Source organism: Phodopus roborovskii, unplaced genomic scaffold (assembly GCF_943737965.1).
Source record: "Phodopus roborovskii unplaced genomic scaffold, PHOROB, whole genome shotgun sequence".
NCBI lineage: Eukaryota > Metazoa > Chordata > Mammalia > Rodentia > Cricetidae > Phodopus > Phodopus roborovskii.
The window spans coordinates 35,021,287-35,045,429 of NW_026126482.1; the positions used below are offsets into that span (position 1 = coordinate 35,021,287).

At 42.3% G+C, this 24,143-nt stretch overlaps 1 protein-coding gene across 2 annotated transcripts in view; it reads right to left on the minus strand.

The window, feature by feature from the left end:
* The window catches only part of Ripor2 (RHO family interacting cell polarization regulator 2), a 213,504-nt gene that overhangs the window by 113,049 nt on the left and 76,312 nt on the right, over positions 1 to 24,143 (minus strand). The window lies entirely within an intron of this gene.

Consider the following 24,143-nt stretch of genomic DNA (forward strand, 5'->3'; position numbering starts at 1 on the left):
TCTTAGCTTTCCTGCTTATGAATCTCAACACAATGGTAGTGTTGAAAGAGAGGGACTCACATTTCTCGTATCTTGCCTTTGCTTCAATGACGATTTATCTGCAAGTAAAGCAAGCCTTGTGGTACACCAAAGCCTGCATTTGCAAGACACAAGCTTTTGTTTCACTCAGCAGTAGTTGTGTTTTTTGGCTTTTCTTTTTTGTAAACCTCTTGCATTTGAGGGGAACTTTAGAGTAATACTTGAACCAAGCATAGTTCTCACCTAGGCTGTTACTAGTTCTATTAAACCTACCATTGGTGAGAGATAATCAGTTTGCGTCCAACAATGTTCATTGCATAATAACTTAGTTCGATACTTAGGACTTTTATCAGTAAAGGAGAAAAAAGACAAAGACAATGTAGCTAAACAAAACAAAGCAACAAGAAAAAACCTGAAAAAGACAAATAAACAAAAAACCAAAAAACGCCAATAACAACAAGGGCAAAACAAAACAAACAAAACAACAAAAGCACAAAAAACAACAGTCCCTCGCAAAGGGAGGAGTTAAACCTCAACTTTCATGTGACTGTGGCTATCGGTGGTTTGCATCACCACCTAGAGCTACCCAAGAGATTCTGCCAGCGGCTGATATTACAACCTCATCTGGGGTTTTCCTAGAATCAGAAGATGCAAATGCGCCAATAGCTGAGGAGCTATTGTTGACCCAAAGTGTTTATTTTTGGAGCTTTGTTTACTGTGTGTGTTTGAAGACTCTTAGTTGAGACTCTCAAGTTGAAGACTCTCAAGTTGAGAGTCTGTCCCTTCCTTCTGTAACTTCTTTGGAATTATGCCAGTTGTTCCTCAAGGGGAATCTTGATATTAGGACTAGGCCAGTCAAGCAGTTAACCCAGGGGTCAAGAATCATTGAGGATGGGTCAGCAGAACTATAGAGGGCCCATCTAGGATATGAACGGGTGCCTATGGGGATTCCCTAAAGGAAAGGGACAGTCTGAGTTCTGCTGGGATCCCCAGTCACCTCAACCAGGCAGGAAATACCTATCAGAAAAAGCTTGGAAATAAATACTCTGTGTGCTCAGGGTTGTGCAAAGACTGAGGGTAATTTATGGTACATGGTGTCTTGCCTCTCAAGGCAGGAAGCTTTCTGAAATGGGCTGGGCAGTGACAGGAGGAACTGTCCTGTCCCAAAAGCCAATCGTGTTCCCTTGAGAAACAGTAAGAGGCAGACAGCAGGGCCCTCCCTTGCCCTAGATGGCCTTTGCTTCCATCCACCCACCTCCTTACCCCAATTCTGATGTGAATGGTAGGTAGTTCTAGTGAGTTAAAAACACAAATTGAAGGAATTAAAGTAGGTCCAAAATTCAAGACATCCGATTGTGGGCTAGAGTTTCATCTTGTGCAATTGAGACAAGAGAGAGGATGGGTGTTGATTCTGATCACATATTTCCTTTCTCTGCCATTGTCCTGTGTTCTTTGATTATCACAGCCTCATGAGGCATGCACTACTAGCCACCATATACCCAGAGCAGCGAAGACTCTGCGGTCCTGAGTGGCACCCTCTCTCTCTTTATTTAAAAAAATTATTTTTTAGCCGGTGGAAGTGGCCCATGCCTTTAATCCCAGCACTTGTGAGGCAGAGGCAGGAGAATCTCTGTGAGTTCGAGACCAGCCTGGTCTATAAGAGCTAGTTCCAGGACAGCCTCCAAAGCCACAGAGAAACTCTGTCTTGAAACCCTCTTCCAAATTTATTTTTAAGTTTACATACCAACCCCAGTTTCCCCCTCCCTCCCCTTCTCCTGCCCCCCAACTTCCTCCCCCCCCATCCTCAGAAACCTTTCCTTGGGGAGTCAACAAAGTCTGACATACCATGCTGATGTAGGACCAAGCCCCTTACCCCCATATCAAGGCTGAGCAAGGTATCCCACCATAGGGAATGGGCTCCAAAAGCCAGTTCACGCACCCACTGCCAGCTCCCCCACAACAGATCAAGCTGAGTGGCTCTTAAGACCATCAGTAGGCAAGTGACAGACTCCAGAGCTCATTCCACTGCCTCTTGAGAACACAGCTTTATGGCATTCCACTGGATCTGAAGAAATTCTACTATCTCCCACATCAGAACCACTAAGTTAACATGGTGCTGTGGTTATTCCTAACTTGATAGGATTTAGAATTAGAAGGCACACTTCTGGGTTGTCTATGAGGGCATTTCCAGAGAGGTTTAACTGAGGAAAGAAGTCTGACACTTAAAGTGGGAAGCAACATCCAATGGGCTGAGGTCTAGGACTGAAAAAAAAGGAAAAGGTGAGTTGTTCAGTAGCATTCACCTCTCTGCTTCCTAATTGCAGACACAATGTGACCAGCTGCCTCACCTTTCCATCACCATGGTTTCAAACCATGATGAACTAGATCCTAAAACCCTGAACTAAAATAATCCTTCTTCCCCGAAGCTGCTTTTTTGTCAGGTGTTTGGTCACAGTCATCCATGACACTGTGACCTTCCAGAACCAGGTATTAGAGTCCCCATGGGACTTCATTTGGGGATAGGGCTTGTTATGAATATACCTGGTAAAGGTGACACAATTGTCATAATGAGGTAAGAGTCCTTAATACGTTATGAACAGGTCTCTTATAAAGTGAGATTTAAAGACACACTTAGGAAGAAATGAAGACAACATGAAAATAAAGGCAGAGATCTACAAAACACCACCAAAGATGGTCACGAAGCCACAAGCATTAGGGAAGATGCATGGTGGGCTTTTTTTCCCATTCCTTAGAAGGAGCCATCTCTGATGACTCTATGACGGCAGGCTTCCAGTCTCTAGAACAATGTAGTAGTGAGCATCATTGTAACCTACCTGGTTTGTAGTATTCTGTTATGACAGGTCTAGCAAACAAATGTGCTCACTTGTTTGACTTGTTTTGAGGATTTCACAGGATAATTCAAACAAATCAGAACCACACACAGTGCATGGTAAATTCCTGTTCTAATCTAAACTCCCCACTGGGCATTTCCATAATCAAAGTCCTAATGGGGATGCAGAAGGCACCTTCACCAGGCTGTGGTGGTTTGGATAAGAAACCATAAACACATATGTTCGAATGCTTTTTGGAGGAAGTATGTCACCGGGGGCAGGCTTTGAGGTTTCAAAAGCCCATGCCAGACCTGCTGTCTCTCTCTTCTTGCTGCTTGCAGATCCAGATGTAGAACCTTCAGCACCATGTCTGCCTGCATTCTGCCTTGCTTCCTGCCCTGGCAATAATGGACTAAAGCACTGAAACTGTAAGCAAGTCCCAATTAAATGTTTTCTTTTATAAGAATTGCCATGGTCATGGTGTCTCTTCAAAGAAATAGAATGCCGAATAAGACACATGCCCTATACGAAATTTCAGTAACCCTCAGTACTCGAATCAGTTACTGTCATACCAGATAGAAACATAATAAGGGAGGACACTTTTAGTTTGGCTCACAATTTGAAAGGCTACAGTCCATCATGGAGGAAGGAGGCCATGATGGTGGGAGTGGCTTATATTTGTGGCAGCAGATATGATATGACTGATTACTTTCTATCAGCAGTAAGAAAGCAGAGGAACTACTGGGGTGTTGGTGGCTCACACCTTTAATCCCAGCACTTGGAAGGCAGAGGCAGGCAGATCTCTGTGAGTTCGAGATCCTATCCAGGATAGGATCCAAAGCAGTACAGAGAAACCCTGTCTCAAAAAAACAAAAAACAAAAAACAAGAGAGAGAGAGAGAGAGAGAGAGAGAGAGAGAGAGAGAGAGAGAGAGAGAGAGAGGAAGAAAAGCAAGCAAGCAGAGGAACAGCTGGTGTATATGCTACAATGCTGTCCCACTTCTTCCAGTGAAGATCGACTTCCCAAAGGTCTCACAACCTCCCAAAACAATACTCCGGTTGGGTAAAAAGTATTTAAGCATGTGAGCCCATGGGAAATATTTCCCATCTCAAACCAGCATCTTTCCTCCAGTCTCCTCTGCTTCAATTGAGATGTCTTAAGAACATCTAACAATCTCAGGGCAGATGCTGTCATGACTCTCTTGAATGCAGCGATAGAGAAAACATGGCCTTTGCACTCCAGGTTTTACAATCATCCAGAGAGAAGCTGTGCATGTTTGATGATTTGCTAAGGGGGAAAACTAATGAACTCCAGATGAATGCATTTATATGTATGAATTTCACAGAAAAAAAGCCAACTCATAAAACACAAACAGTATGATTGAATTTAAATTTATATAAATGTCCCCAAGTGGGCAAAAAGGAAAAAAATACATGTGTAAATAACAGCTAGCATATATACAATACTGGATATAGTTCTAAATGCCTTGGTTTACTGAATTCTTACCTGTGTAAGTGCATAATTGTTGTTTGTACTTCAGTTTAAGGTCCAGAAAGTAAAATGGCTTGCCTCAATCACGAGTCTGTGGAGACACTAAGTCCTGACTCAGGCCCCAGAGTCCATACTCTTAAATGCCACACCGTGATGTCTCGAGTATCTGTAAGAATGAGGCTACACGGAGCCATTTTCAGCTCTAGAAACATTCTGAGTCTTTGCTCATATGGAGGCCACCTAGGAGTCTTCTCTTCTCTTGTCTGGTTTTCCAACTTGGGAAATATCTATTCACCTTTGGTGCTTAGTTTGAGAGTTATCTCGTTCATGAACTCTGAATTGCTTACTTTTTTCATTGCTGTGACCAGATAAAAAGCAATGTCAGAGAGGAGAGGCTTATTTGGGTTCATGGTTCGTGATGCTATATAGTTCATCATGTCAGAGAGGGTATGGTCATCGCTGGCACCATGGCAGCAGGAGTATGTGGCAGCTGCTTTGTCACATCTCAGTGGACCAGGAAGCAGAGAGGGTGGGAGAGGGCAAGAGGAGAGAGGGACTGAGACTGTGAGTAGGGATGAGCTATAACTCTCAAGGCCCATTGTTCAGTGACCCCCACCTTCCAAAAGTTCCATGACTTCTCCAAATAGCACCACCAGCTGGAGACCAAGCATTTAAACACACGAGCCTGTGGGGGACCATTAACCTCCAAATCCCAAGAGGATCTTTTCTGACAGCCTCAAGTGGAAATGCTTGTCTCTCTCCCTTGAGTCATTTGTTTATATGCAAGTTTTGTTACTTCCCCCTACTCAAGGGTAGAGTCCATTTCTTTTTATAATCTGACTCTTTAATTCCTGAGTGTACTGTCTTGTCTTATGCCAACTTGAAATACAAACTAGAGTTATTTGAAAGTTATTGAAAGTTATTTGAACATCAATTGAGAAAATGCCTCCATAAGATCCATATATTGGGCATTTTCTTATTCAGTGATTGATGGGGGAGGTCCCAGCTTATTGTGGGTGTTTCCATCCCTGGATTGGTGGTCCTGGATTCTGTAAGAAAGCAGGCTGGTCAATCCATGATGAGCAAGTTAGGAAACAGCAGTCTTCCATGGCCCTCTATCAGCTCCTGACTCTAGGATTCTGCCTGTATGAGTCCCTGACCTCACTTCCTTCAGTGATAAACAGTGCTATGGAAGTATAAGCTGAATAAACCTTTCCCTCCTCAACTTATTTTTCGGTCATGGTGTTTCGTTACAGCAATAGAAGCTCTAAGACACTGGGTGTAATTCCAGGCAGGAAGTCTTTGGTCTATACAAGGACAAAATAACCATGAAAGCTACAGTAGCACTGGATATTAGAGAATAAGAATTCTTACTTACAAATTAGGTTTAGACCTCAGACTACACTGACAAAAGAAATGCCAACATGAAATAAAGGCATTCACATTTTAGTGATATTTCTGTGTGCATAGGGCCTTCAAAGGAAAGAAGTGAGAACTCCAAAGAAGAGGTTAATTTTGGGAGTTTCTATATCATTTTAGCAAAGGGCAATAATAAAGGGGCTCCTGAAAGTGGAAGTATGGCCAGGAAATGTGTGACAGGTAAGGGCTGGGTGCAGACTCATTCCAATGCCTGCTCCAGTGATCCAGCCCTTCTCCTGCAGGAGCAGGGAGGGTGAAGCCCTTCACAAAGTGGGCATTTATACTTTGCTTGTAGGCCCAGATGGGGAGGGCAGGGTATTCTTTCCACAGCTGCTGTTTCTCAGCTGCCTTCAGCTCAAAATAGTCCTTATGCTAAAGTGGTCAATTTTTCAGGGCACTTGCTGCCTTCTTCGTGTCCTGAATGGACAAGAACTAAAGCTAGGAAAACGGTGCTTAGCGCAGGGGTGGCTGTAGAGGGCTGTGCTGTCATGGAACAGGGTCAACCCGTTCTCATGCTTGCTTCTGCTGAACACTTGACAAAAGCAACTTTAAGGGAAGAAGGGTCACTAGGCATACAGGCCATCGTTTCTGGGAATCAGGGCTGACCCTCACGGTCAGGGAAGAGCAGAGAGAGGAGTACAAGCATGCTGGCTCTTGCTCAGGCTCCTCTCTACCCTTACAATAGTCCAGGACCCCAAACCATGGAATAGTTTGTGAGCCTTCCCACCAGAATTAACCCGACTATGAAGAACCCTTATAGGTATGCCCAAACCAACCTGATCAAACAGGCCCTCATTGAGGCTCTCTTCCCCAGCTGATTCTAGATTGTTGTAAGCTGAGGACCAAAACTGATATTACTTACTTTATGTTTTGTGTCTTTTTCTGTGGCTCTCTGTGGTGTGTGTGTGTCTACATGTTTGGGAACCTGAAGTTGATGGTAGAAATCTTCCTCAATTGGTCTTCTATCTTTTCTTTTGAGGCAGGGTCTCTCAGTCAAACCCAGAGCTCACTGATGTACCTAGTCTTTCTAGCCATCTTGCTCTTGGTTTCCCATGTCTTTGCCTTTTCAGGCTGGAATGAAAGGCCCATCCACATTTCTGTGGGCTTGGGGAATCTGTACTCTGGTGCTCATGCTGTGGCCTAAGCCATTTAGCTGCTGAGCCATAACCCCAGCCTCTAGTGCTAATTATCCTTATTTTACAATATACCTTTTATTCTATTTGACATATTGCGACTATGTATTTTATGGAGTACACTGTGACATTTAAATACATGAATCCAATGTGCAGTGAAAAGATTGGGGTAATTGCTATCTTTCATCTCAGACATTCGTCATTTCTTTGTGCAGAGGAAGCTATGACTAAGAAGGAAGGGATAAATCTGAAACAAAAGCAGAGGGCCAAGTTTAAGAAGAAACAAGTTTAAGTAGAGAGCACAGTAAGGAAGAATCAATGTGAGGATGCACCTCAATCATTTGGATCACACGCTCATTGGTCATATATTGGCTTAGTCTAACCGTAGACCATCACAAGGTCGTAAGCACAGGGATGGGGAACATTTGGATACTCTAAACCCTGAGTGTCCCCTTTGTGTTAGGGTAAGTCTGATGGCAAATGTACAAGTCTTGCCTCTTGATTTGAGAAACTGCTTCCTTCATGCATTCATTCATTAATTGAAAACACACACACACACACACACACACACACACACACACACACAAACACCACACCTCCCAGATCTTAGGTGCAATGGGAAGAACTGAGGTAAAAATATGCTTGCTGCATCTATGTATGACACAGGAATATTAACAAAAGATTATTATTTTTTGGTATGATGAATTAGGTTGCAGTAATCTCAGTCTGTATAAATATGTGTGCACATGCATTTTGCTTGCATGGTGTATGAGTACCACGTGTGTGCCTGGTACCTAGAGGTCAGAAGAGGGTGTCAGATTCCCTGGAACTGAAGTTATGGATGACTATAACCATCCATACTTGGGTTCTCTCCAAGAGCAGCTAGTGCTCTGAACTGAGGAAAGATCTCTCCAGCCCCTTTAACCTTTTTTTTTTTTTTTTTTTTTTTTTTTTTTTCAGATTCACAAACTTAAGAGCAGGGGAAAGAAACTGAATGTAGTAGATGTGAAATATCCAGAAGCAGAAAGAAGAACAAAGTAGGAGGGAGGAACTGAAACTGTGGAGTAGCTGGAATCAAGGGGGGAAAGTGAAAAGATTGCAAAGCCAGAAATAACCTTTCCTTTGGGTAACTTTGCCGGTAAAGATGCATGCAAAATGTGTCTAACTGCAAAATGCTGTGACCAAAAGATCATGGCCACTAACAGTATGACTGTTCCAATGATGCAAGGAGAGGATACCAGTCCCCGGGATAACAACCTTCCCCGGGCCTTTGGGACTTCTTGATCATTGTTGCAACTTCGGGGCATATGAATCTTCTACAAGATTGGATGATTAGAATTATTGTGCAGAGTTTGGAATGTTGCAAGGCCAAAATCAAATTATTTTGGTCCCTCTTAACAGCCAGTTATTGGCTTGGTGAGCACTAGGGGAATCACTCAGAATGTACACACACGACACTGGTGTTCATTATGAATGTATTCACCAAGCATGTCATTGGCGTCTATCAATCCCAAAGTTGAGTCATTAGACAGCAGCTAAAGCGTGGAGATGAGACTTCACCTCTTGGTTGTAACCAACCTTCTGAGGTTCCCACCAATGGAGTGTCTTGATTTATGACTTTTTTATTCTGTTATTATAAAAACTTCATATTGCTTTCACATTATATATGAAACTTGGGGTAGCCTACATTTCTGTTCCCAGGCCGTGATAACTGATATTTTTCTTCAGAATAAACTTATACCTTTTGAGGTGAGAGTTATGGGTTTTTTTGTTGTTGTTATTATCATTATTATTAATATTTTGTCATAAATAGACTACAGGGTGGTTGTTCATTGAACAAATCTATTTGTTCCCTAGGAAGGAGAAGAACCCATTAAAGTCCCTGTGGAAAGACTGACATTGTGTGTGGTTAGTGACCACTAACTGTGGGCTCAGGTTTTGATTGCTGGGAGTGGTTAAAGTCCAACTAGTGACCTTTAAAGATGTAATAAAATGGCACAAGTTCTGAGATTTGACAGGACTGAGTTTCAGTCCTGGCTTGGTTTTTGAATCTGACCCCAGCGTGTGTAAAACAATAATTATCAGAGTTTGAGCCAATGGAAAACTCAGCCCTCTCCCAAGATATTACATACTAAAACAATCTTTATCAATGGAGTATGCTACCTATACAAACAGTGTCAAGATCCAATCTTGGCCTGCATGCTCTATCTTAACCAGAATGTATTTCCAAAGGCTCTTCAGCAAAGGATTATACAACTGCTACTGATAATACAATTGACCTTTCAAGAAAAAGATAAAGAACAAAGAAAAAAAAATGGTAGAGGAAGTCCTGAATGTTGAACAAAAAGGACACTGGACAGCAACTCAAAGACACAAGAAAAAGGAGGAAATGATGAAGTAGCTACATTATAAATCTAAAAGTAAGAAGAATATGTTGTAGTTCCTAACTCTTACCCCCTCCCCCAATCATATCTACAAGACAACTCATTAAGCAATTACCATTGTGTTCATTGCCATGAGATATGTAAATATGCAAATCCTATGATAACAGCAGCACAAGGAGAAGGAAGGGGGTTGGTTGGAAAAGCTCAGAATGTGTATTTGCTACTACATAGATTTTAGCTAAGATATTGCAAGGCTCAGGGTGATCATTTTAAAAAATGAAATTTTAGATTGGAAAAAGAAAATTTAAAGTTGTGCAGAAAATGTTTAACATAAAGCTTTATGTTTCAGTGATGAAGTGTTTACCTGATATAAACAAAGTCCTAGGCCCCATCCCCAGTACCACACACAAAAGGTGTTAGGTGCTGGTGCTGGAGAGATGGCTCAGCATTTAAGGATGCTGACTGCTCTACCAGAAGACCAGCACCCATGTCATATTTAATGTAGCTGTCCCAGGAATCTCACAAGAAGTTTAAAATGACACTTGATCCATATATCTGAGATGTTGTTATAAAAATTAATATAAAACTTTGTTGGGAAAAATAGACAAGAAATGCAGATTCTACAGGCAACAGGAATCATAATACACATGTTCAAGTCTCAAAGAGTATGTGTATTTTTTACATAAGTGATGTGATATTTATATATAATACTACCCTGTAAATTATACCCTCTGTTAGTATTAAAATTTATGATAACGTGTTGATACGGGGCCAGGGAGATGGCTCATCAGGAAAAGGCATTTGCCACCAAGCCCAAGTTTGACTCTCAGGACCTGCACATTGGGAGGAGAGCATCAATTCTCACAAGTTGTCTTATGACCTCCATACATGTGCAATGCATGTACACCATGTACACCACCCCAACACACACAGTAAAGAAGTACGTGTGCTAAGGAAGAATCGTTTTAGATATATAAAAAAGTTTTCAACATTTGCTTATGTTTAAAAACAGATCTTACACTGGACAGGAGGACAGCAGTGGGCTCTGAAGGCCAGAAAATGACATCAGGGACCATGGGGAACCTGAGGTCACTGGGGGGGGGGGAGTCATGAGCTGGGCATGGCAAATGTTGGGCTCAGTAGCTTCATTTCTGCCCACAGATTGAGCATCCATAATTGAAAATCACAGATCTGAAATCTTCCTCCTCCACTGAGAAGCAAGGAAACACGGTTCCAAACCAAGGGCTTGAATATAGGTTCTAACTTTTTACATTTATGTATTTGTGTGTGTGTAGGGGGGGGTTACCAAAGCACCTGCATGGAGGTCAGAGAACAGCTTTCAGGAGTTGGTTCTGTCCTTCCACCATGTTGGGCCTGGGATCAAACTCAGGCTCTCACTGTTGGCAGAAAGCACTTTCACCTTTCAAGCCATTTCATCAACCCAAGGAGACTCCTTCCTCCTGTGACCTTCCTTCAATATTTCTATCTTAGTGACATCTGACATACCGAGAACAGAAACATAACTTGAAGGGGGAAAAAAGGCTTTCAAAGATTCCAAGGAAGGGACTGGGAGATGGCCCAGAAATTAAAAGTGCATACTGTTCTTACAAGCCACACTGAATGGTTCACCTTGTAACTCCAGCTTCAGGAGATCTAATGTGTTCTTCAGGCTTCCAAAAGCACCTCCCATTCCAAATGGCTTATACACACACATACACACATATATACACATGGATTAAAAAAAAATGTAAAAACAAAACAACCCCACCCAGATTCCATGGAAGCAAGCAAACAGGGAAACAATATCCCTCTTTTGAAAGGGAAATCCTTCCATATTGCATCTGGTTTTTTTTTCTTTTTTCCTTAAAAGGTGGGAGGTGATCTAGAAACATTCCTTAATTTGAAAATTCCACCCTCTTACAAAGCCCAGCTCAAGGAGCCTGTCACTGCTGTGGATGGAGGGGGGCACTAGAGACAAGCCCCCCCCCCACTCTCATCACACTCATGCTGTCACCCCTGGGCTCCCAGCTCTCCTTAGATGATCACAAACCTGCTGCAGGAGACACCTGCCAGCAGCTGGGTGGGCTGAGTCCCTTTGAAATAGAGAACATCAAGCATTGCAGAGCAAGAAATCCCCATTCCTCCTTTGCACACTGACAGACTAAAGAATGCCAAGGTGAGGGCTGAGGGTGTGGTTTGCCCAGTGTGCTTGAAGCCCTGGATGAGTCCTCAGCTCCCATAAACCAGGGACTGAGGAACAGCCCTGCAATCCCAGGACTCAGGAGGTAGATGCAGGAAGAGCAGAAGTTCAAGGCTATCCTTGGCTACTTAACAGCCAGTCTGAAATACATGGAACCAGCTCAAAAACAAAAACAAAACAAAATAAAAGGAATGCAGTAGTAAAAAAAAAAAAAAAAAAAAAAAAAAAAAAAAAAAAAAAAAACAAAAAACAAAAATCAAAAACACAAAACAAACAAACAAAAAAAAAACAAAAACAAAAACAAAAAAAACCCCACCAATCTAAATGCAAAGAGAATGTTTCTGCATAATGGAAGTCTTGTCCAGAATTAAAGGGGCCCTATGGCCCTTGACCGCGGCCTCTTTAGTTCCCTGCCTTTCCTTAGGTCGGCAGCAAGATGTCAGCTTCTATGAACCAGAGCAGCAAAAACTGCTTCCCTCCCAGAAAACAGTGTCAGCACCAATCCCACCAGGCTGATGGGTGGGGACAGTTGCTGGTTCTGTTTTTCCTGGACCAGCTAGCAACCCTGAGCTTCAGCAGAGGAAGGGGCTCCTTGGTTTCCCCTTTAAAAGATATTAAGAGAAAAGCTAACCAGAGGAGGAGGAAGAGGGAGAGGAAATAAAAGGGAGAAGAGAGAGAGGAGGAAGAGAAAGGAAAGGAAGGACATGATGGCTGGGCCTTGGAGACAGTCAGCCTCCAGGCTGGCACTTTCTGAGCGCTCCTGGTTTTCTCTGTCCTCACAAGATTAGACACAGGACAGAGTCTGTTTTTAGTCACCCTACCCACTTAGAAGAAAATTTCCCTCTTCAATGTGAGCTCAGGTTGCTTCAGAGAAACTTTGTTATGATGAGACCTTTGCTATGTGGCTGCTGCCCTGGCCCCAGCCCAGCCCTGTGCTCCGTCTGGGACTGGGCTCTGATTTCTTATCAGCTGAGAGGAATCAACATAATTATTAGTTGTTTCATCTCTGCATAGCCCCGCAGCTTTCCCTCTGCAAAACAAGATCTCCCTTTTCTTGAAGTGGTGTGTTGGTAGACTGAGAAGTGCCGCCCATCCTCCCTGAGACCACGAACAGCTGAAGGCACTGAACCAAGGTTCATAAACAAGGGTGTAAACCTGAGAAGAGGCTGGGGCCTGGCAGGAGAGAGAAAGCAAAAGGAAAAAGGACTGCATCTTAAAGAGGGAGGGAGGGGGAAGAAAGCCATAGAAACCAAAACTGCAAAATCAAGACTCAAACTCACAAAACTATCACATATAGATTTTTTTTTTTTTTTTTTTTTTTTTTTTTTTTTTTGTGATATGGTCTCATTCCCAGGATGGCCTGGAACTCATTGTGTGGATTAAGAAGGCATGGAATACTCCTGCATCAGCTTTCCAAGTACAGGGACCCCAATTGTAATCCAACATATCCATATGGATTACTGCAGAATTTAGAGTTCTCCCACAACCCTGATGTCCCTGAGGGTTTTAAACCTGGCTGTCAACCCAAATTCTTGCAATGCAAGGGGACAAGTGTGTTGTCTCTGCAAGGTGTTAGTTATTTCTTGATGTCTCTGCTTGGGAGGGCCTCAGTGCTTTTCAGGAAACTAACTTAGAGTGAGGTTTGTTGGAATAGATTGGGCCAGCTTTCTGAGGACTAGATTCTGCCAAGAAATAAAACAAGGAAACTAGAAGAAGATGGCGCCGGCACACATCCAGAGGAGGTGGTGTTCTTCCAGTGGGAACTTGTCAGACACCAGCTGTGCACCTTCTAGCATCATAGAGAATTGTTGCGATGATGATGATCAGAGGGTCACAAGCATCCTAAGGTGAAGGAGGAGACTAGATGCTACTTAACAAGTATCCTTGAGCTCTAGTGCTCTTGGGGGGCAAGCTCAGGATGTGACACCCCACAGCCTGGAAGAGTGGCTGCTGGAGACAAGTTAGAATGCAAGGGACGTTTCCTGTGGTCACTTAGAGTGTTATGAAGTGCAGAAGAGGGGAAGGCTCAAGGATCATGGATGATGAGGTGGGGGCAGCACCTGGAGCAGACACAGAGCTATTCTTTGTACTCGATGCTGCACAACCTAGACAGGGCACAATGTCTTTGCCAAACAGCCTGCTTCCTGTGGCACTGTGTCTCGAGAGTCGTTATTTATAGACTAGTACAACTGCCCTGCCAATTATTCTCAGAATGGCACTGAAAGCTTGTCCCTCATTGGGTGGTGTCTGATAAAGACATTGTGCTAAAGTAGCTTGTGGAGATTGGGGAGATTTAATCTGATAACAGTCCCAGTAAATCCCTGTTCTGATCAGATGACTGTGAGGGGGACAGTGTTGGCAAGGCATGCCTTAAAAGGGAATTCTTTTTGGTTGGCTTTGCTTTGTTTTTAAACACAGGACCCCACTTTGTAATTCTGGCTGGACTGCTATTTGTTGTATAAACCAAGCCAGCCTTGAATTTACAGCCATCTTCTTGCTTCAGCCTCCTAAGTGCTGAGATTACAGGTGTGCACCCCCATGCTAGTCCAAATAATTTGTTTGGGTTTTGTTTGTTTTCTGTCATGCTCAGGATTGACCCAGGGCTTCATGCATGCAAGGCAAACATCCTCCCATTGAGTTCTATCTCCAGGTCCTGAAACCATTCATTCCTCTGCTGCTACCCATCTCTTGGGAGAATATGGGTCTTGCATTCAATGGTGCATTCCTGGGGCCCTGTGGTACTTTATAATGATAATATTAAAGCTGATGAAGGAACATGCTTCCATAAGAACTCAGATGTATGAACTGCTTACTTTTCTGGCTTCTTTTGAGGTAAGGAAGGAAGCAAGCTCACTTTACTGGCAAAATATTAAGAGCAAGAAAACTGGGTGACAGGGCAGTAGGATGAATGTCATATGGGTCATAGAAATAAGCCATCACATTCTCAAAGGCTAGTGAGTGAAAACTGTAGAGGATTCATATAGACACAACTGAACCACTCCATCTACATGAAAGAAAAAAAGGTCAGGAACAAAGCCCCAAGGGCAGGCATTCCACGGCCGAGCCGGTGCAGCTGGGTACACAGGGCCTGCTTGCTGTTTGGTTTGGGTTCTCAAATCTCCTTCTTCCTTTGCTGATCCCTGCCAGTCTTGAGGCTAAGTCTCATAACACAACCGGGACACTAGACCTCCAGCTCCAGATCTCACCTCTTGGATCTTAAGGCAATCTGCCTCATACTAGTGTGAGGCCTATAATGCAAAAGCTATGCAACACCCTCATTGGGTCTTGTCAGTTTCCACAGACATTTGGGATATTTCCCAAATGAACAAGCTGTTAACTCTCAGGCATTCTCTGAGGATCAGCAGACACTTTAGGAGGGTCACATCAAGGTGGGATGACAGGTACCAGGATGGTTAGGAACATTCTTTACCTGTAGTAAACTTTTGTCTCACTGTCCAACCTGATGTGGAAGGACGATTGTCACACAGGGCATGACCTAGAGAGTTCCAATGGAAAGATGTATTTCTTCTAATCATTCATCCTATGTGTCCACAGAAACTAGATCCTGGATCCTCTTGGATGCCAGAACCCATGGGCGCTCATGTGTCTTCTATATATTAATTTCATATAACCAACACAAACTTCTCTACAATGTAAGCCACCTCTAAGTCACTCAGAACACTTAATAGTGAAAACACTACCCGAATAGCTGTATGTCATATTGTTTGGGGAATATTAAGAAGAAAAAACTCTGTACATGTTCAGTGCAAATACAATTTGCGTTTCAAGTCTTTCTTTTCTCCAGTTTGTGTGTGTAATGTATGTACATGTGTATGTGTGTGCTAGCATGTGGTGGGGTGGACCATGTGTATGGATGTGTGTTTGTGCATGTGGCAAGCAGAGGTTGACGTAAGAATCATTCTTGTTAGCTCTTCTACCATACTTATTAGGGAAGGATCTTCCAATCAAACCCAGACTTTCAATGAAACCCAAAACACAGGGATATGTCAACTCTTGATAGCCAGCTTGCTCTGGGAGCTCTCCTGTCTCTACCTTTTGAGGCTGAAATTACAAGCAGTCCACCATACCCATATGGTATGTACATGGGTTTCTGAGGAACTGAACTCCCATCCTCACACACAGAGCTTGCTGCCAAGTGTTTAAGCAGGGAGACATTGCTCTAGTCTCATAAGATTTATTTATTCAGTTAGTTAGTGTCTAAAACTTGGAACATAAAGGACACAAGTCTGTGCCACCCTAGGCCCTGGTAAGATAGGGCTGAACAGACATTTTCTCATGCTAATCAGTCACACAATTCATGAGTTTACATGGTTTTGTCTGCAAAAAAAAAAAAAAAAAAAAAAAAGGACTGGGAACCTTCAAAGTTGAGTGACAAAGATATGAGCCCAACCAAAGGAGCCCTCTGAAAGCAGCGTACTAAAGAGTTCTAAACATGATTTTAGTGGTAATATATGCTTCTCTGCCATTTTCTTTCCAGTCTTTGATATTGTTTTGGGATTCTGCCTCATTGTTCAGTTTCCTAGTTATTTGCCCATTGTAACAAAAGAAAACTAAACCAAGTGTAGTGGCACAAGTCTATAATCCCAGCGTCTGGGAGACTGAGGCAGGGGATCTTGAATTTGAGGCTTCCCTGGGCCTGTTTCTAAGATCTATTTTAGTTGTGCACAGCGGCTCACGTCTATGATCCCAACACTTAGGAAGCTGAGATAGGAGGATCATCATGTGTTTAGGATCGTCTGGACTACACAATGGAATACAAAACAAAACTTCTTTATTGTTTGTTTGTTTGTTTGTTTTTCAAATCAGGGTTTCTCTGTGTAACTTTGGCTGTCCTGAAATTTGCTCTGTAGACTAGGCTGGTTTTGAACACACAGAGATCCCAAAACCACTTTTTTAAAAAGAAAAAATAAAACAACAACAAGAAAGAAAACTGTTTAATATACATATATGCATTAATGTAAATATATATATATGGCAGTTTTCTCTATATATACTTTATATATATTATGTATACTTATTCTTTTCAATGCTGGAAATTAAAACTAAGTTTTCATGCATGCTAAGTGAGTGTTCTACCACTGAGCCACATGCCTAGCCCTAAAAACTGTGCAGTACTTAACAGACACACACAATGCAAATGGCTCATGGAAATGCTTTCTATAAGTATTCATACAATATTTTGGTAGGAACATTATTTCTGGATTTAGTTTTGGCAGTTTCTGGGCATAATTTCCACTGGTCTTCTGTGCACAGTAGCCCACTTGGAGGGTACAATCTAGTTCCCCTTTCTACGCAGCACTGGAAAGAGGGCGCATGGGAACGGAACTTGTGGTGACAGCAACCTTGCCACAAAGTGACCCCGCCCTGCCTACCTTCCTCTGGATCTAGTCGTAAATAAGACACGTATGGTAAATACAAATTCTGCCGCAGGCATTGCCACACCGCTATCGCTAATGGAATGAACTGGATTGTAACATGTACACCTCTTTTGAAATGAGATGAGGCAACAAAGTTCAGAAATAGGAAGCACACATTTGCTGGACCACATTTCACTCTTTTGCACAATGTGTAGGAGCCAACATGAGAAAGCCACAGCAGAAGAAACAGCACAGTTGGCGCTGCAGGCCATGCAGTCAGCAAGGTGTGGGCAGGGGTGAGGCCCCACCTCGCCAGCATCCTCTTGTTTTTGTCATTGTCAGCCTCCAGCCCACCCTGAACTATTCTTTTCTGTCATTTGTCCACCCATCCTTCCGGCAGTCACTGGACACCCTACAGTGGAAGCTGGTGACAGTACAGACACTGAATGGCATGCTGGTGGAGGCTGCAGATTAGCTGACCAAGGGCACTGATTTGTAGCGTGTACTGATGTTCATAGCACGAATACTCCCTCATTAATTTAGAAATAACACAGCCTCGATGAACACAGAGCTGGGTAGGAGCACACTGAGTCTCCATCACTGTACTTTACAATGGCAATATCAATATTAATAAAAGCACACTTTTGTATGAGAAACAGGGGTACACATCTCTTGCTTTTCCGCTTCCAGTGTGGTTAAGTGGGGACTGACAGGTGTTGGATATTATCAGTTTTAAAAGTTTACTTTAATAGAATTTAATTTTCAATCATGGTTGTTTCAACAAGCAAGCTTACAATATTTCTTTAATTTTAACACTTGGTCTTTATGAATAGGTCTGGGCAGGATCCCAGCATGCTAGAGGGCAAAGATAATGCATGGGGTCTGCCCTTTGAATGTTTTGCACAGACATTATAACATAGGTGAACAGTAGTAGTCATAGGGTTGATATGGGTGTGTAGTGAGAGGAACTGCTGGGAATAGAATTAGTTGGATGGGGAGGATGTGTCATCTCCCCCCATTTCATACTTGGAAGTTCTAATCCCCCAGTTATAGTTATATCTGGAGTATGAAAGTAAAAATTAAATGAAGTCATAAGGGTGGTGCCCTGGTCTAATGAAATTAGTGTTCTTGTTTCTCTGAATGCATACGCCTGGAAGCAGGGCAGCTGAAAGCCAGAGGGGAGCCCTCACCAGAATCTGCTGCGATGGGTTTCAGCTCATGCAATGCCAAAATGTGGTGCTGTGGCTTTTAAGAAAACAGCAGCCTCCCAGTCAGTAGATGACGAGTTCTGGCTGGTGATATAGTTTGTGACAGAGATCGCCCAGCATGTATGAGGCTCTAGGTTCAGTTCCCAGTACTTAAGCAAAACAAAAACAAAACCAATAAGCAACAACTGAAAAAACCAAAACCAACCAAACAAAAACCCCCAACAGCTCCATCAGTATAGCTGAGAATAATGGCTGTTGCTTCTTACTCCAGAACTCAGGAGAATTGCCTTGAGTTTGAGGCCAGTGTGAGTTACAAGTTCTACATCAGCCAGGGCCATGGAGTGAAAGCCTCTCTCAGTGTCACATTTCTCTCATCTTTCTCTGAAGCCAACATAAACCTGCGTTGAGAAGTCCCTGTTTTGCACCTAGAAGGAAGGATTGATCATTTCTACAAACACACAGAAACTCAACTTTCAGATACCCTGGCTCACACTGTAATTGAACCACTCTTGCTCAATCGCCTTTCTGTCCAGCTGGCCACTCTTCATCAGTCCAAAGCAAAAGTATGCACAGGTTTCTCTGTTTTAGGAAAAAGTCTTCATTTCTGAGAATCCTGTAAGACTTAGATTAAATATGTTTGTGTGTTTTCCTATTGTTATTCTGTCTTTTTCTTAGGGGTCTCAGCTATGAGCTTGATCAAGATGGGAGGAAAAAAGGTATTTTCCTGTCCATCTCGAAACTTGATTTTGGACTACAATATTAAGCATCATGAAGAAATAAACCTGGGCATTTGAAGTTTCCCAGGCAACAGCATTTGTTACGATAACCTTAGCACACAGAGAATGCTAGCATGAAATGCCATTGAGGAAAGATTGGCAAGTTGGACTCAAGTACCAGCTAACACAGAGAGAAGAGCTGCTTTCCCCACAAGTAGCCCCTCCCTATCCAGGCAACTTTTTTTCCTTGTCTACATTCTGTGTCTTTAGCTTTTAACTTCTGGCAAAATTGTATCCTTGATAGACTGGGTAAAAGAGAAGTTTCACATTAGAGGCCAGACTCAAACAGAGGCAAGGATCAGGAGAATGGGATGACTGTTCCATGCAATGGCCTGAGCAATGCAGGCCTAGTTCTTGACATGATTTCTTTTGACAGTGAATGAACAGAATAAGTTGGAGTAGTAGTGTGCTCAGCTTCCAGTTTTCATTGCATAACAATACCAAGGCCCTACATGACTCTGAGATGCTTTTGAGTAGCTGTGGAGACATTGAGTTCTACCCAATTGGGAACTACAGTATCTGACCAAATAGTAAAATATTATTCAGTTGTGATCATTCCTATTCTGATTGGTAGGACAGGTAATGAGATATATACCAGACTTATTGTCTAAAATGTCAGCAAAAGGCATTGCCAGGTAAATTCTGGAAGAAGAATCTACTTTTATATATTTGCCTGATGTTGATTACATTAATAACTCCATCCTTTTTTTGTTGCCAATATAGGTAATCAATAAATAATGCCAGCTGAGTTAGTCATCTTTTTGTCAATATTCCTGAGAGAATCAGTGTATAAAGAGGGAAGGGAAGGCTATTCTGGATACTAGTTGGACAGACTCTGATCCATGCTGAGGTAGTCCTATTACACTCAGGTCTGTGATAATGCAGGACATATGGTGGGAACACATTGGCAGAGCAAAGCAGCTTATGAAATAGTTGGGAAGCAAAAGGGAAAAAGAAGGAGGAGGAGGAGGAGAAAGAGAAGAAGAAGAAGAAGAAGAAGAAGAAGAAGAAGAAGAAGAAGAAGAAGAAAAAGAAGAAGTCTCTTCAAGGACATACTCTCCATGGTGTAAAAGTTTAGCTCCATGGTGGAGTAATTGTCTTGTGCATTAGTTTCTTTTCTTATTGCTATGACCAAATACCTGACACAAAGGGACTTAAGGGAGAAAGTATTTTGGCTCACAGTTTGAAGAGATATAGTCCATCATGGAAGGAATGGTATGGCTACAAGAATAGGAGGTGAATGGTTACATTGTACCCATAGTCAAGAAGTAGGGTAAACAGAAAGTGGGGTACCACCTAACTCTAGGCCCATCTCCCATGTCCTGCTTCCATCATCAAGTCTCTATCTCCTAAAGCTTCTAAGATCTTCTGAAACAGGTCCATCAGCTGAGGTCCAAGTGTTGGACACGTGAGCATAATGAACATTCAAATCACAACACTCAGGGTTTGATATCCAAGATCTCACATATATGCATGAGTACTTGCCCTCTAGATCACACTTATTAAAGGTTCCACCATCTCCCAGTAGTGTAACTGATGATAGGACCAAGGACTTAATTCATAACCCTTTGGGGATACTATACTATGTCAACTGTAACCTCTGCCGATGTTTTCTAGTCTTCTATCTTATGGTTTCTTTTTTTTTATTTTACTGGTTTGTTTACTCATTTGACTCAGAGACTCATTATATGGTTCAGGCTGACTTTGAACTCATAATTCTTCTGCCTCAGCCTCTTGAGTACTAGGATTACGAGTGTGATCCTGCTTGGCTGGCATTTGCCAACTTTATTTTTAAGTCAAGATTGAAAAAAGAACTTACCAATCTAACTATATCTCTTCAGCCAAAGAGAAAGACTTCCAATGTTAGGCAGCCCTTGATGTGCGGTGTGGTGTTTCCTGTGCGGCCTGCCTGTCATCAGCCTTAGAGAAAGCCTCGCTGTTCCCAGCCCTGTGTTGCTGCAGGCTGGAGGCACCAGGCTCCAGTTCACACTATGAGGTTTGTTAGGTTTTCAACACGGTAGGCCTTCAGCCCTGATCACACAAAAGAGAAAACTCTCTCTAATTAGGCTTTCTCATTCCTCACAATTGTTTCAAAGCCCAAGTCATTCTTTCCCTCACCTTCTACTGTAGAGAAAGACTCAGGGCATTAGTTGGGATTCTCTTGATTTTTTTTTTTTTAACCTTTTAATCTAGAGCAGTTCTTCCTTTCCCTCTGTTTCAGATGAAAAGCTGTCTTTAATCTTGTTCAAAATCATGCTGTTTCTTTCTTTAAAAACAAACAAAACACCCCCCCACCCCCCGTCATTGCTGAGAATCATATCCTTGCAAAGAATTTAGGAAACGTGAGAAAACAAGAAATAAAGTCAAATCATGTGTAACTCAGACCTGAGATGGGGCCTGTGGATGCTGTGGGTTTTCCATTCTTACCAAGAGGTTATGCATGCAGGCATAATAAGGATTTTCATAATCCAAATTATCCTGCATATAAATATCTTAACAGTAGATCATGACTATTTGTGCATGACCAAAAACATTCTCAAAGCCAGAGCTAGGCGGTGGTGGCACATGTCTTTAGTCCCAGTACCCAGCAGGCAGAAGCAGGAGGGATTCTGTAAGTTCAAGGCCAGCTTAGTCTATGAAGTGAGTTCCAGGACAGCCAGGGATACACAGAAAAATCCTGTCTCAAAACAAAACAAAATGCTCTCCAGTGATGAGATTTTAAAAATATTTTAAATATTGCAGGGTTATTATAACCTATAGTTAAAAGGAAAATACCTACAAATAACAATCTATACTCTTTTCTCTGAGATATAGTCAGCTGTCATGTTTTTAATATAAATCTATGAAAACATGTGCAGTTAGGTATTGTACATCATCTGTGACATACAAGCGTTCATTATATCAACAGAACATATCTCCTTTCAAACACTGGTTTTTATTTTTATTTATTCATTGAGTTTTGAGTCAGGCTCTCTTTGTGTAGCTCTGGCTAGCCCTACATTCACCTCCTGCCTCAGCCTCTAGGGTACAGGTATTACAGACTGAGCCACCACACCCAGTGTAAGAATCTGTATCAGTGATGAAACGAGGTCCAGAGAAGCCAGGAGTCCCTGTCCCAAGCTCACTGTCCAGCCTGGGATGCCACCAGACAGCATCCTCCTGACCTACTGTCAACTCCCAGGTTCCACAGAGCATCTCCCCATGCTGAGGAAGACACATCATTCTCAAAGCTGCCTCAGGGTCAGATGGTGGCTTTGCTTTCCTGTGGGTTTTGATTTTTTTAAAAAAAATATTTTCTTTTCTGCCTATGGAGCTACTTTTGTTTGTGCTGTGAGTAGATTCTCGCTTCAGTTTTTTTTTTTCAAAAGGCTAATGAAAATGATCCAGATTTTATTCACAAATAAGCTATTGCCTGCCTATCTATCTATCTATCTATCTATCTATCTATCTATCTATCTATCATCTATTTATTTAAGGATAATTTTTCTCCCTGTATCCCAGGCTGATCTGGAACTCATGAAGTAGTCCAGACTGGCTTTCTCATGGTGATCCTCCTGCCTCAGAGTCTTCAGTGCTGGATTACAGACACCGTGCCAGACTATTGTCTACTAATTCAAGGAGCCACCTGTATTTCATTTTACTCCTTAGAAATTATTGTTTGGAGACAGAGACACTAGTAGTCCACACAGGCTTTGCATTCACTATGTAGACAAGATTGGTCGTGTACCCATGATCCTCTAGCCTACAAAGTGGTGGGATCACAGGCATGCTTCACTAAGATCAGCCTTACATCACTGCTTAGGCTTCTGTCTTCTCCCATCTTTGGAAACTGGTTTAATTTGTTACCCTCTACTTATCCTGGATTTTGGGACCCTGAGATAGCTTTGAATTATCTACACACTTGTCTGATTAATTGATTGACTGAAATCTTCCCTCAGTAGCATTTACAGAGGATGTGACATGATGAAAATGCAAATGGACAGAGTCTACAAATGGACACAGTGCTTGAAAATGCATGAGTGCTATTTATGTAATGTTCTAGCAGTGTTCTTACTCAAATACCACCTCACCTGACACTCGAGGTAGCCCAGTGCCTCAGGTACTATATTTATCTCGTTTGCTCACAATGTGCTATGAAGCATGGCACACCCTTTAGCTTTGTGGAGAGTTGGGGAAAGTTACTAGGCAATTCCAAACTGATGCAATAGATGTTATTTATTGTAGGGGAAGCCCAGGGTTCTGCTCTTAGCAAAAACATCTGATGAGACCATGGGAACCAGGGAGTACTTTGGAGGAAGTGATTTCCTGATGATCCCTAAAAGATGGTTATTTGCTTTGTTCAAATGAATGTGGGGTGAATTAAAAAAAAAAAAACAAAACAAAAACAAAAAACTGATTAGTTTGGAACATAAAAGAGAGAGGGCAGTCTGGGGATGCTAGATATAAAAATAGAAGAAGAAGGAGGAAGAAGAAGAGGAGGAGGAGGAGAAGAAGGAGCAATAATTCAAAGGTCCAGAGAAAAGAGAAGAGATGGACATAGTAGTATACACCTCTGATCTAATCATTCGGGATGTAAAGGCTGATGCAATGTTAGAAGCCAGCGTGCATCTTCAAAAATCAAACCTAACCAGACAAAAAGCAAATTAAAAAAAACCCAAGAAAAATTAAATATAAAACAAAATCAATCAAACAAACAAACAAACAAAAAAATAAAAGCAAAGAGAATGATGTACCATAGAAATTGAGAAATGAAGCCTTTGAGTCCAGGGTTGGGTAGGAGGTCAATAGAAGTGCATCATACCCAGTCTTGTGAGACACTTTAAGGAAATTTACCTGTGATCTAAATACATGAGGAGATATGGAACCAGTTTAAGTGGAGGAGATACCCACCAGCTGCTGCCTGAAGATGAATATCACTGGGGCAACAGTATAGACAAAGCAAATGTTAGGGAAGGAGTGGTGTTGCCTTTCACTAGAGCAGTGGCCATGGAGTTTGGTGTGCTCTGGAGGGACTTGATCAGTAGCCGGTAAGTCGGACCTGGCTTTTGGCTTGACAAGTGTTATACCAACACCCAAGTCTTTGAAGAGAACTTCCACAGTCTATAGCTTAGGCCTGGTGTGTGCGCAGACTAGTTTTATGTCAACGTAACACAAGCTAGAATCATCTTGGAAAGGGGAGCCTTAATTGAGAAGATGCCTCCATTAGATTGGCCTGTGGGAAAGCCTACGGTACCTTTTGTTACTTGATGATGTTGTAGGAGGGCCCAGCTCACTGTGGGTGGTGCTGCCCCTGGACTGGTGCTTT